The sequence below is a fragment of the Pogona vitticeps genome, chromosome 1, assembly GCF_051106095.1.
Source record: "Pogona vitticeps strain Pit_001003342236 chromosome 1, PviZW2.1, whole genome shotgun sequence".
Taxonomy (NCBI): domain Eukaryota; kingdom Metazoa; phylum Chordata; class Lepidosauria; order Squamata; family Agamidae; genus Pogona; species Pogona vitticeps.
This window is the reverse complement of record NC_135783.1, coordinates 252341608-252352904: the sequence shown is the minus strand read 5'-3', so window position 1 is coordinate 252352904 and position 11297 is coordinate 252341608. Positions and strand designations below refer to the sequence as shown.

At 41.6% G+C, this 11297-nt stretch overlaps 1 protein-coding gene across 2 annotated transcripts in view; it reads right to left on the bottom strand.

Moving 5' to 3' along the window:
- RASSF7 (Ras association domain family member 7) overlaps window positions 1–11297 on the bottom strand; it is a 132651-nt gene that overhangs the window by 95219 nt on the left and 26135 nt on the right. The gene's annotated exons all lie outside the window — the stretch shown is intronic.

Genomic DNA, 11297 nt, shown 5'->3' with positions numbered 1-11297 from the left:
AGGGCAACAATGAAGGAATTAGAAAAGATAAATGTAAGACTGTTACCCAGACAAAGATCATCATGTATGGGTGTGAAAGCTAGATGGTAAATAAAGTTGACAGGAACTGATCTGGTTGAAATATGGTGCTGCAGGAAAGCTTTGCAGATACCCTGGATTGCCAGAAAGACAAATAACTGGGTCCTAAATCGAATCAAACCTGAGCTATCTCTGGAGACAAAAATTGAAAATGAAGCTGTCTTGTTTGGGCACATCATGAGAAGGTATGAAAAGACAATAATGCCGGGAAAAGATGAAGGTAGTAGGAAAATAAAAAGAGCAAATACAAGATGAATCGTTTCCCTAAAGGAAGCTGCAGACTTGAATTTACAAGAGCTAAGCAGGGCTGTTGAAGACAGGACATTATGGAGATCGTTCATTCATAGTGTTGCTATAGGTCGGAGGTGACTTGACAGCACATAACAATAACAACATATAGCCCAATCATTACTATGTCAAAATACTGAGGTCTGATCCAATAGATGATGGTCAGAATCCCATTTATTTTTGTTTAAGTTTCTAGTTACGTGCTACAGCTAATTGTGCCCAATTGCTGAGGTGTTGGGATACATTTCAGTTGTGTCATTGGACATGAGACAAGGCATGCAACTGAGATGCACCTTGCTACAATTAGCCACAATTAGCCATAAAAAATTACATACATCTTATTTTATTTACTCTTTTGATTTTTATCAAGGTGGTGCATAAAAAATTGAAATCAAGAATTAATTAAAACAAATAAATAAATTACAATTTAGATTTTAAAACCATAGTAAATAAAGGTTTTAAAACATTATTTAAAATCCACAAATTTTAAAAGATTTCTCCATCTCAGTTGCCTGCTGACTCCCCCAAACCCTCTCTAAAGAGTTACTATTACCTAAGCACTTATGACAAGGGGATATATTTCCAGACTAGAGAGGCACAGATAGCTCTATACTGGACTATATGTATTCCTTTACTAGAATATAATTTAATGTTCTATCTAATGGGGTATTGTGAGGGTAAGGATGGTAAATGCTGCTGAACACTCAATACATGGAAGATTGCAACCTTAAACATACTTATTAAAGAGTAAGCCCCATTCAATATAACAGGTCTTACTTCTGATTATGCACAAAGAGGATTGCACATAAAGAGGTGCTTTTGATGCTGTTAAGTAATGAACACAAAGCTCCGCAGGTTCAACAAAGTTTGCTTCCAGGTAGAGGGAACTGCAGCCTGGATCATAAAGCACAGTTGGGAAGAACAACAAAGCCGAAGCAACACAGCTGGTTGTACTCCTCCTGCCTCATCTTGTTTTTCACAGGTGTCAGCAAGCATCTATTTCCCCCCTTTCCTGGGATGCAGCAGCAGCAGCAGCAGCATTCATTATGTTCCTGGGAATGCAAACACTATTTAGTGCCTCTGCTTGCAAGGCAGCTGATGACCTTCGCCATCTGGATCTCTCAAGCAGTTAACAACACAGTCACACTAATTTAGTTTGGGTTTAAAAGACTTTCTAGGAGAGCCTTCCTCCTTCCCAGGGGTCTCACAGAGATGACCCACTGATCCCATTCCTTTGCTGTTAGGTTCAAAAGAAAAACTGCAGCTGTTAAAGAGTTTCAGTTCCCTGCCAGCTGACTATGTTACAGGACATGAAGGCTACTGGAATAGCAATGACTGTTTGTCTAAAGATGACCTCTCTTCTCCAAACATTAAGATGCTGCTTTACTGCAAGGCAGCATAAGTCTGCCTCTCCTGCCTCTCAGTCACCCACTTGTAATCAAGGGCCTGTATCAGAGCCTATGCAAAGACAGAGTCAGTGTCTGAGCAAATAAGCACATAACTGAGTATGCCATGACACAGCATGAAAGTGACTATTACAGAGATATGCTATGCTGCATAGCTTTTTAAAAAACTCACTGGTGACCCATTATCCAACAATGTTTGCATTCTATACCTTGCAAACCAAGTGAACAGGTGCTGACAAAACAATATGACCTAACAGTATTTTTTTCAAGGGCTAGAGTGCAACATTGATGGGTAAAAAATAGTGACAGGATCTTATCTATGTTGCTGCAGTTATTGTATGGTATTTTGTATCATTCATTATATGCAATTTAATGTGTTATTAATCACTCAGAGAGAGTGTGCACTTTAGGGCGGTATACAAGTGGAAATAATACATATATGCATACATACAGAGCTGGAATATAGTCTCCAACATGAATCTCATCTTTATCCAAGTGATCTTGGATAAGCCATTCTCTCAGATCCAGGTCAAGCCTGTCTGCAATTATGCAATTAATTAATTTACTGTAACATTTCTAAGCTACCCTTCATGCATATGGATACAAGGGTGGTGAATAAAAGTAATTACGACAGCAATTGAAATAAAAACAACTCCAAATATGACATCAGTTAATAACTTTTTATTAGGAATAATGCTGACCTAACTTTCAGGTTGTTTCTAAACAGGGTGCAGTTGATATTAGCAGTAATACCTTTGGGATGCTGTAAGAACACATGAGCATCCTGCACAGGGTCCACCAAAGCCATTGCCTGTCTCTTGGCTCCACCAGTGCTGGCATCTGTTTTGTCTGTATTACCCCTAGTTACTTTTCTGATTACATTTCCCCCAATGCCCGTGAAAACACAACACAGGGGAGCTGTTAGACACTGTGGGGACTTGACAAGGGAGACAACTTCCTAGACTAAGCTCTTGTCATTGAATGAAGGCTATAAAGCTGGGAAGGGATGATGTCATCAGGAAGCATGGTGCCAAGGGCCTATTCAGACCTGGAGTTGGCCCTTTTTGTAGGAACAGCTCTGATAATGCATACATGAGGTGTTGAGTAAAGCATTAAATAGGTGATAAATATTAAATATTATTTATATCCACAGTTTCACCACGCTGAAGTATATGGGTGTAAAATAATTTAGGTTCGTTGAAATAAGTGGAAATCAACTGGTTTAATTCATTGTTTTTAGTGACTTGCAGATCAAGCTATTAATGTCCAATGTACAGTATTTGCGAAAGCTTTCACAGCTGGGATCTAATGGTTGTTGTGGGTTTTTCGGGCTCTTTGGCCATGTTCTGAAGATTGTTCTTCCTAATGTTTCGCCAGTCTCTGTGGCTGGCATCTTCAGAGAACAGGAGTAGCACTCTGTGCTCTGCTGCAGTTTGTTTGGGAGTTGAGTATTTATAGCTGTGGGATCAGCTTTTGTTCTTTCAGATGGGTGATTATGGTGATCAGTGTGTTTTTGTTGTGAGTGTATTGTTGTGATAAGGCGGAGAGATTATCTGTCACTGTGATTGATGGGTGTCATTACCTGGTCTTTTGTGTGTAGTCCTTCTAGTGATCACTGGTCCTTGTGGCTGGGTAGAGTTCGTAAAACTTACCTCCTATTGGGACACAAGGTCTACAGAAAACCCACCCACACAGACCAGTACCTACACAAAACTCCAACCACCACCCACAGCAAAAAAGAGGCATAATCAAAACACTGGTAGACTGTGCAAATCGGAACTGTGAAGCTCAATTTCTCAGCACCGAACTCAACCATCTGAATTGGGCCCTATAAGCAAATGGCTACTCCAAAAATGAAATCACAAGAGCCATCAAACCAAGAAAACAACACCAAACTGAAGAAGAAAAACAGCCACCCACAAATAAGGTGTTTCTGCCATACATCAAAGGGGTCACAGACCGCATGGGGAAATTTTTGAAAAAACACAATCTAGAAACAGTATTCAGGCCCACTACAAAAAAACAACAAATGTCATGGTCAGAAAAGGACAGAAGGGACCCCCTCACCACTGCAGGAGTATACCGGATATTTTGCACTTGTGGCCAGGTATATATTGGAACCACAAAACAAAGCATCCACACCAGAATCAAAGAACATGAGAGACACTGCAGACTAAAACAACCGGAAAAACCGGCAGTAGTTGAACATGCCCTAAAACAAGCTGGACATGAAATCCTATTTCAAAACACAGAATTACTGGACAACACCAGCAATCATTACGTTAGACTGCACAGGGAAGCCACTGAAATCCACAAACACCAGCAGAGCTTCAACAAAAAAGAAGAAAGTTTAAAACTCAACAAAACTTGGCTCCCAGCACTGAAAAATACAGCGTGCAAAAGGTCAACAAACTCTACCCAGCCACAAGGACTACACAAACAGTAGGAAGAATAACCTTGAGAACACGGCGAAAGAGCCCGAAAAACCCACAACAACCTATTAATGCCCATTAAATACTTTAATAAGGTATTGCCTTTCCAAATTATTGCAAAACAGCATAAGCATTTTGACCAGCAACGTCCAGACACTTTTTAAAGCAAGTAGTATTTTGTGACAGGATGAGTGAATGAAACAGATCTCTTGAAAAAAGACAAATCATAAAGGGAGAGATGAGTTTCAAATATTCATTGCTGTTGATTTCTCTGAAGCTAACAACTTACTGGTATTTTTGTGCATTCCTTTAGTTGTTTCTGCTGTGGGTGCAACTGTGATGTCTCTGCAGAGTCTTACAGCATTGACAACTGGCATTGACAATCACAGTCTCTGGACCTACTCAGCTCTTACAACTAATAGTCATTGTCATTGACAACTCCATTCTCATTAACTTTATCCAATTTTCTTCCATATTTTAATTATTTCCTGAGTAAAGTACTGCTTCTTCTTGTCTGTCATGAATCTCTCAATGTTCAGCTTCACTGCATTATCCCAGGTCCTATTATTACAACAGAGAATGAAAGTAGATGGGAAGAAATTTTAGATGCCTCTATCATGCTGCTTCATTTTTTAATTGCCAATGTGCCAAATAAAAAAGTCCAAAACATCATAGCATTGCCTCATGTTTTACACGACCCTGAAATATGATAAGGTCAAATTATGTTTAAATCAACCAAGAAACAACAGCTCTGGGATGTACAGAAAGAAAATGATGGCAAATACTTGTTTATTGAGATGTTGCTGAATTTTGTTTCAAATGGAATTTGGCAGTGAAACAGTTCTATTCATGAAGTCATAGCATAAAATGAAATTGGTGCATAGGGATCCAATGCTGTTCCATCACTGGAGACTTTCATGATATGCCAGGTGATGCTACATCTCCTGGCAATGGCATGTTGGTACAAATGCAAGAGGTGGTGCTGGATTAGATTGGTTGATTGGATTATTTAATCACAAACCCACAAACCAATCTAGAGTCTGCCACACAAATTCAGTGAATTCTTATGTGATCCTGGGTCACCTTTAGGCTTCCTGTACATATGTAAAGCCTGCCAGAGCTTCTCTTGTTAACAGTGATCTGAATATTGATCTACCCCTTTTTCTTTGCATGGACAGGGTGCAATTCAAGGCTAAACAAAACAAAACAAAAAAACACCCCATATAGGGATGTTGAAGGCGGATCTTTCCTTACCTGTTTTATACTCTAGGCTCTTCTCCCAGGCACATTTCTTCCTCAACCAGTAAAGGAAAGAATTTCATGGACAGACTACAGGGATGAAAGGGCAGATGTTGCAGTACCCCTCACCTGCACATCCCTCTGGCTGTTCAAATCACATTGCACTTTGTGATTCACATGTGAAAGGGGAAAATATGAATTTAAAAATGTGTCTATCATCACCTGTAATGGGGCTCCAGTGACAAACTCAGGTTAGCCACAGCACAATGTGAGAGGAGCGCACACTGTCTTGTGAGTGGGTGATCCAGCTGGGGACATGGGGGAAGGGAACACGCGGCACCTGTGGTTCAGTGCATACAAACGGGCACAAACCTCCAAACTGAGGTTTGTGCCCATCTCTAGTGTTGAAGTAGTTTTGTTATTTTTTTTTTAAAAGGACAAGTGGAGACTGATTGCCCCAAGAAACAGTAGAGAAAATCAATCAATACAAAATAAAGAGTAGTGTAGCCAACTATAATGGTTCCAAAAGAAAGAAATTGATAGAGTTTTTAAAAATGTGAACACTCCTGACGGTACATATATATACCACGTAAACACAAAAATAAATGTATCAGTGCAAAGGAGGTATGAAAAGCTTAGGTATAACTGGGGTGCTTTTAGCATGTGTGGTTAGGTCCTTAGTCTGCATTGATAGTGAGAGAGGTTTCAGTTATTTTACTCTGTGTGGGAGATTCTATGCCCCCCTTATTGTCTTCTTCCGTTTATTCCTTATATACACACAAACACACATTATTATTTGTTCTGAGAATATGGTATGATTCTCTGAAATGCTATGTCTTACCAAATTAAATGGGTCTTATACCTCAGTGAATGTGCAAAGGAGATTGAATTATTTGTATTAACTAAGAAGCAGAGACTAGCAAAGTTCATTTATCTGGACTGCACGTTTCAGAATCCCCCAGCTAACATGGTCAGTGATTATGTGGCAGAGGACTCCTGGATGGTACAGTTTTAAAAAAAGATTTCCAGGTTCTGCTATAAATCTTATTTTCTGCTGTTTTTAGAAGAGATACCCATGTTAGTCTATGCTAGCATATCAAGCAAAAACAAAAGAAAAATTAAAACTATTTTAATTATTAATAACTAATAGCCAAACAATAGCTGCTTATATTGGGGTTTAGGACTAACTGATATTCAGAATATTTGACATATGTGTGGATTAGATAGATAGATAGATAGATAGATAGATAGATAGATAGATAGATAGATAGATAGATAGATAGATAGATAGATAGATAGATAGATAGATAGATAGATAGATAGATAGATAGATAGATAGATAGATAGATAGATAGATAGATATGAACATGCTGAGGATAGCTGAATAGGTTGGAGCATGGGAGTCAGGAGTCCGATTTCTGATTGGGCCTCCCAGAAGAAGGTCCACTCTATGCAGTCTTGAGCAAACAGTACAGTCCTACAACACCAGCAGAACAAGGTACAATACTGGTAAACCACTTCTGAGTACCTAAAAAAACTCTGGTAAAAGTTGTTGTCAGTCAGAATTTACCTGATTGTACAAAATTATTGTAACAACAATGGAATGTCAAATGTGGCAAAGACAATTAAGCTAGGATTTTTTTAGTTATCATGAAGTGTTTAATCTAGTTATCAAAAGGAAATAACACTTTGTTTTTGCTGATTTTTGCAGTTTGCCTTCTTCCCTGCATTTTCCCCTTGCAAATCAGATATCAATGTGTCACTCACGATGAATTCTTGCAATGTTTTCATGGATTGGTGGTTTTTATTTTTATTTTTTTCTATTAATACAAAACGGATGGCAAAAAATTACAGCTGTCTAATATCATTAGAGGCCCCCGTGCATGGCAAAAGTCTTCTTTAAAAAAACATTATATGCATTGGCAATATACATCATGGTTCCTGTCTGGCCATTTTATCATGAAAAGAAGCAAGTGAAGTAGATTTGTTTGAGACTGATCCGGTATTTGGACATGGATCTTCCTTTTTGAAGTACAACACCAATCATTACTCTGCCTTTCTCTGATCATTTGTTACTATATAAATGATGCAGAGGCTGAAGCATATGGACTGAAAACAAATACAACTAATCAACTACTTCATTTGCACAATATACAAACTAAGGCACTTGCTTTTGGAGCACTGCTACAAGGCAGCCAGAGAGGCTAGTGGTAAGCCAAATGCCACAGGGAGGTAAATGATACATGATGACAGCATCTATGGTTTGTCAATAGCTTATTCATGCCTAACTTTGCACTTTACTATTTTCCACTGTAGCTTAACTGAAACAAGGTCAGGATTGAACGAAGAAGCAGACATTACAGGTAATGCATAATTAAAATAGAGGAGGATTCCTTAACTGCTAAAAGTAATTGAGAGCACAGCAGGAGCTTTAGTCACTGCCTGGACCTTGCAAATTAATGCTTTTTGTTTTGTGACTGGTCTTCAAGGCTTAAAGATGGGATTTGCTGATTTATCGAACATGAAAGTCTGCCTGAGTCATTCCCCTCCAACTCAAAAGTGCTTTCAGTGTTAATTCTTGCATACATATAATACCTATTTTGTCCTAAAAGGAATAGGGCTCTCCCCCTCACCCTTCCTTGTCTTCATGGGGATTTTATTCATGCAGACAGAATAAAACTTTTCAAATCAGCTCCTTAAGGGTGGGTGATTCTTTCCATATTATTGACAGACTCTCCCTTTCATGTATGTAGCACTGCCAGTGGAGAATTGGTGCTTTGGAAACTAATTTACAGCTCTATAGACAAGCAGGGTGGGAAGCAGAGAAGGAGATAAGATTTCAAAAAAATGGAACTGGAGCTGTTTCAGGATCCATTTTACAGCATTTTAATCCAAAAACAGCTCAATCCATCACTGACTTAAGCATCTGTTTGACAGGCAGAATGGCTTGGGGCAATTTTTGGGCAGGTTTGCTGAATGCGTAATATGAAAGGATACAATAAATATGCAGCATTCACGAGCAATTCTCAGGGCACAGAACAATGTTCCCCTTCCAAAGAAGTGGTATTTGTCTCTCTGTCACATTTGGATGAGACACCAAGGAAGAAACACCCACAAGATGCCATTATTTCCTCTCACCCCCCAGTCATGTTATCAAAAGAGCTGTGCATGCATAATCAACAACAACAAAAGACAAAACCCAAACTAGCCGCAATGCAGAGAGTTCTTATAAAATAGTAATCATGTGCAGTTAAGTCAATTCTTACTTATGGTGACCCTTTTCAGGGTTTCATTCATTCATTCATTCATTCATTCATTCATTTATACCGCCCATCTAGAATGGGTATACTTTGGGCAGTTTACATATAAACCCAGGAGGATCTCAGCCGAGAAAGCCCAATTTCTGTTTTTTTCCCACCTCTTGGCGTTGGACCCCTCAGCCGCCCAACCTGACTGGAGCAGGTCATAAGGGTAGAACTGGGTGGAAGAAGGCGCTTTGTCAGGTATTGAGGTCATAAACCATTAAGGGCTTTATATGTAATGGTTAACACCTTGAAATCAATGTGGAAGTGACTAGGTAGCCAGTGTAAGGGAGCCAGAGTGGGGGAAATGTGGTGAAAATCTTTTCACCCCTGTTAATAGCCTGGCCGCCATTTTCTGGACCATCTGAAACTTCTGCATCAGTCTCAAAGGAAGCCCCACGTAGAGAGTTACAGTAGTCTATTCTTGAGACTACGAGTACATGGACCAGTGTGGTGAGCACCCCCGTATCTAGATAGGGACGCAGCCGGGCAATCCGCTGAAGATGTAAGTTGGCAGACCGAAACACGGACACTACCTGGGTCTCCATGGTAAGTGCCGGGTCAAGATGGACCCAAAGACTATGAACCAAATTCTTTGTGGTGAGAATCATCCCCCCCCAAAAAGAGAGGGAGTTTCCCAAGCCACTGACATTGGGGGGCCCCACCCACAGGACCTCCATCTTGTCCAGATTCAACCTTAGTCCATTTGACTGCATCCATTGCAGAACGGCCTCCAGGCAGCACCCAAGGGACAGAATGGCATCCACTGCAGATGGAGAAAAGGCGATGTAGAGCTGGGTGCCATCAGCATATTGATGACACAAAGCTCCACATCCCCAGATGACTCTCCACGGCCTCATATAGATATTAAACAGCATTGGGGAGATGATCGAACTCCGAAGAACCCACAACTGAGGGACCACGGGACCAATACATTCTCCCCTAGCTGCACTCTCTGAGAACGGCCCTCCAAGAAGGACTGGAGCCAAGCAAGAGCAAGGCCACCAATCCCCAACTCAGAGAGCCTCCCCAGGAGGATACTGTGGTTGACGGTATCAAAGGCAGCTGAGATATCAACGAGGATGAGCAAAGACATTTTGTCTTAGTCCTCCCTAAGTAGGTCATCCAGCAGGGTGACCAATGCCGTTTCCGTGCTGTGGCAAGGCCTGAAGCCCAACTGAAATGGATACAGGGCATTGGTTTAATCCAAGAGAGCCTGAAGCTGATCGGCCACCACCCTCTCAACTGCAGTGGACCCTCGACTTGCAAGTAGCTCCACTTGTGTACTTTTCAATGTACGGACTTCTCCGGCCGCAAAATTTCCGATCGACTTGCGGCCAGAGAATCGACCTACGGACCAGAAGGGGAGGCAGGGAAAGTGCCAAATTCAAATTTGGTGCTTTCCCCACCTCCCCCTTCCAGTCCGTAGGCCACCAATTGTGCTTCTGGATGCCTTCCAGGGCTTCTCCACCACTATGGGAGGCATCTTGGAGGTCCCCCCACCACTGATCATGCTTCGGAGGCATGATTGGCGGTGGGGGGACCTCCAAGATGCCTCCCATGGTGGCAGAGAAGCCCTGGAAGGCATCCAGAGGTCCCCCTCGCTGCCGATAGTGTCTCTCGGTCAAGGGAGGAGGAGGTGCCTCAACAGGGATCAAAGACCTTGTCCACCTCCGTGGACATCACAGGTTGAAACTGAGTAATTCTCAACAGACAAGGTGCTGCATTGGATTTCTCAGCTCAAACCACTGTTTTCAAATAGGGGGCGAGATCCTGGCAGATGGTCTCTATTTTTTATTTTTAAAATGCTGCAAATTGATCACAAGAAATGCTGGATGTAGGCCAATCATTGTGACCAATTCCGGATAGGTCGCGTACTATACGGAAAAGTTTCACCTGCTGATTGGATGCTTCGCTTAACCAGACAGTGAAGTAGGCTTTTCTAGCAGCCTCTGCCTTAGCAAGATAGAGGTTAGACGTGGCCTTGGCAGCTTTTAAGTTATTTTCCATCGGGTTCCACCTCCAAACGCTCTCTAGCCTTCTCCTTTTCTGCTTCATCACCTTCAGCTGCTAGTTAAACCAATGTGCTGGTCTGGCTCTGCAGCGGAGAGGGCGTTTAGGAGCGATCGTGTCTATAGCCCTGGCGGCGGCATATCAGCCATCTATCAGGGCCTCGACAGGAGTGCCAGCCAAGTCAATCAGAATCCCATGCATGGCATCCTGGAATCCAATAGGATCCAGTAGTCTGCGAGGGTGGACCATGAAAATAGGTCTCTGCTCCCCACGGGGAGGGAGGGCCATTGTGAGATTGCACTTTATCAGGTGATGGTCCAACCATGTCAAGGAGACCAACTGAAGGTCAGTCACCATCGGGTCACACTCTCTCTGCTTAGTGTAGAAAACCAGATCGAAAGTGTGCCCACCCACGTGTGTGGGGCCATTAACATGTTGGGACATGTCCAAGGAAGCCATGATTTCCAAGAACTCAAGAGCTGGACCAGTAACCTCTGCCTCCAAATGGATGTTGAAATTGCCCAAGACAGTCAGTCTCG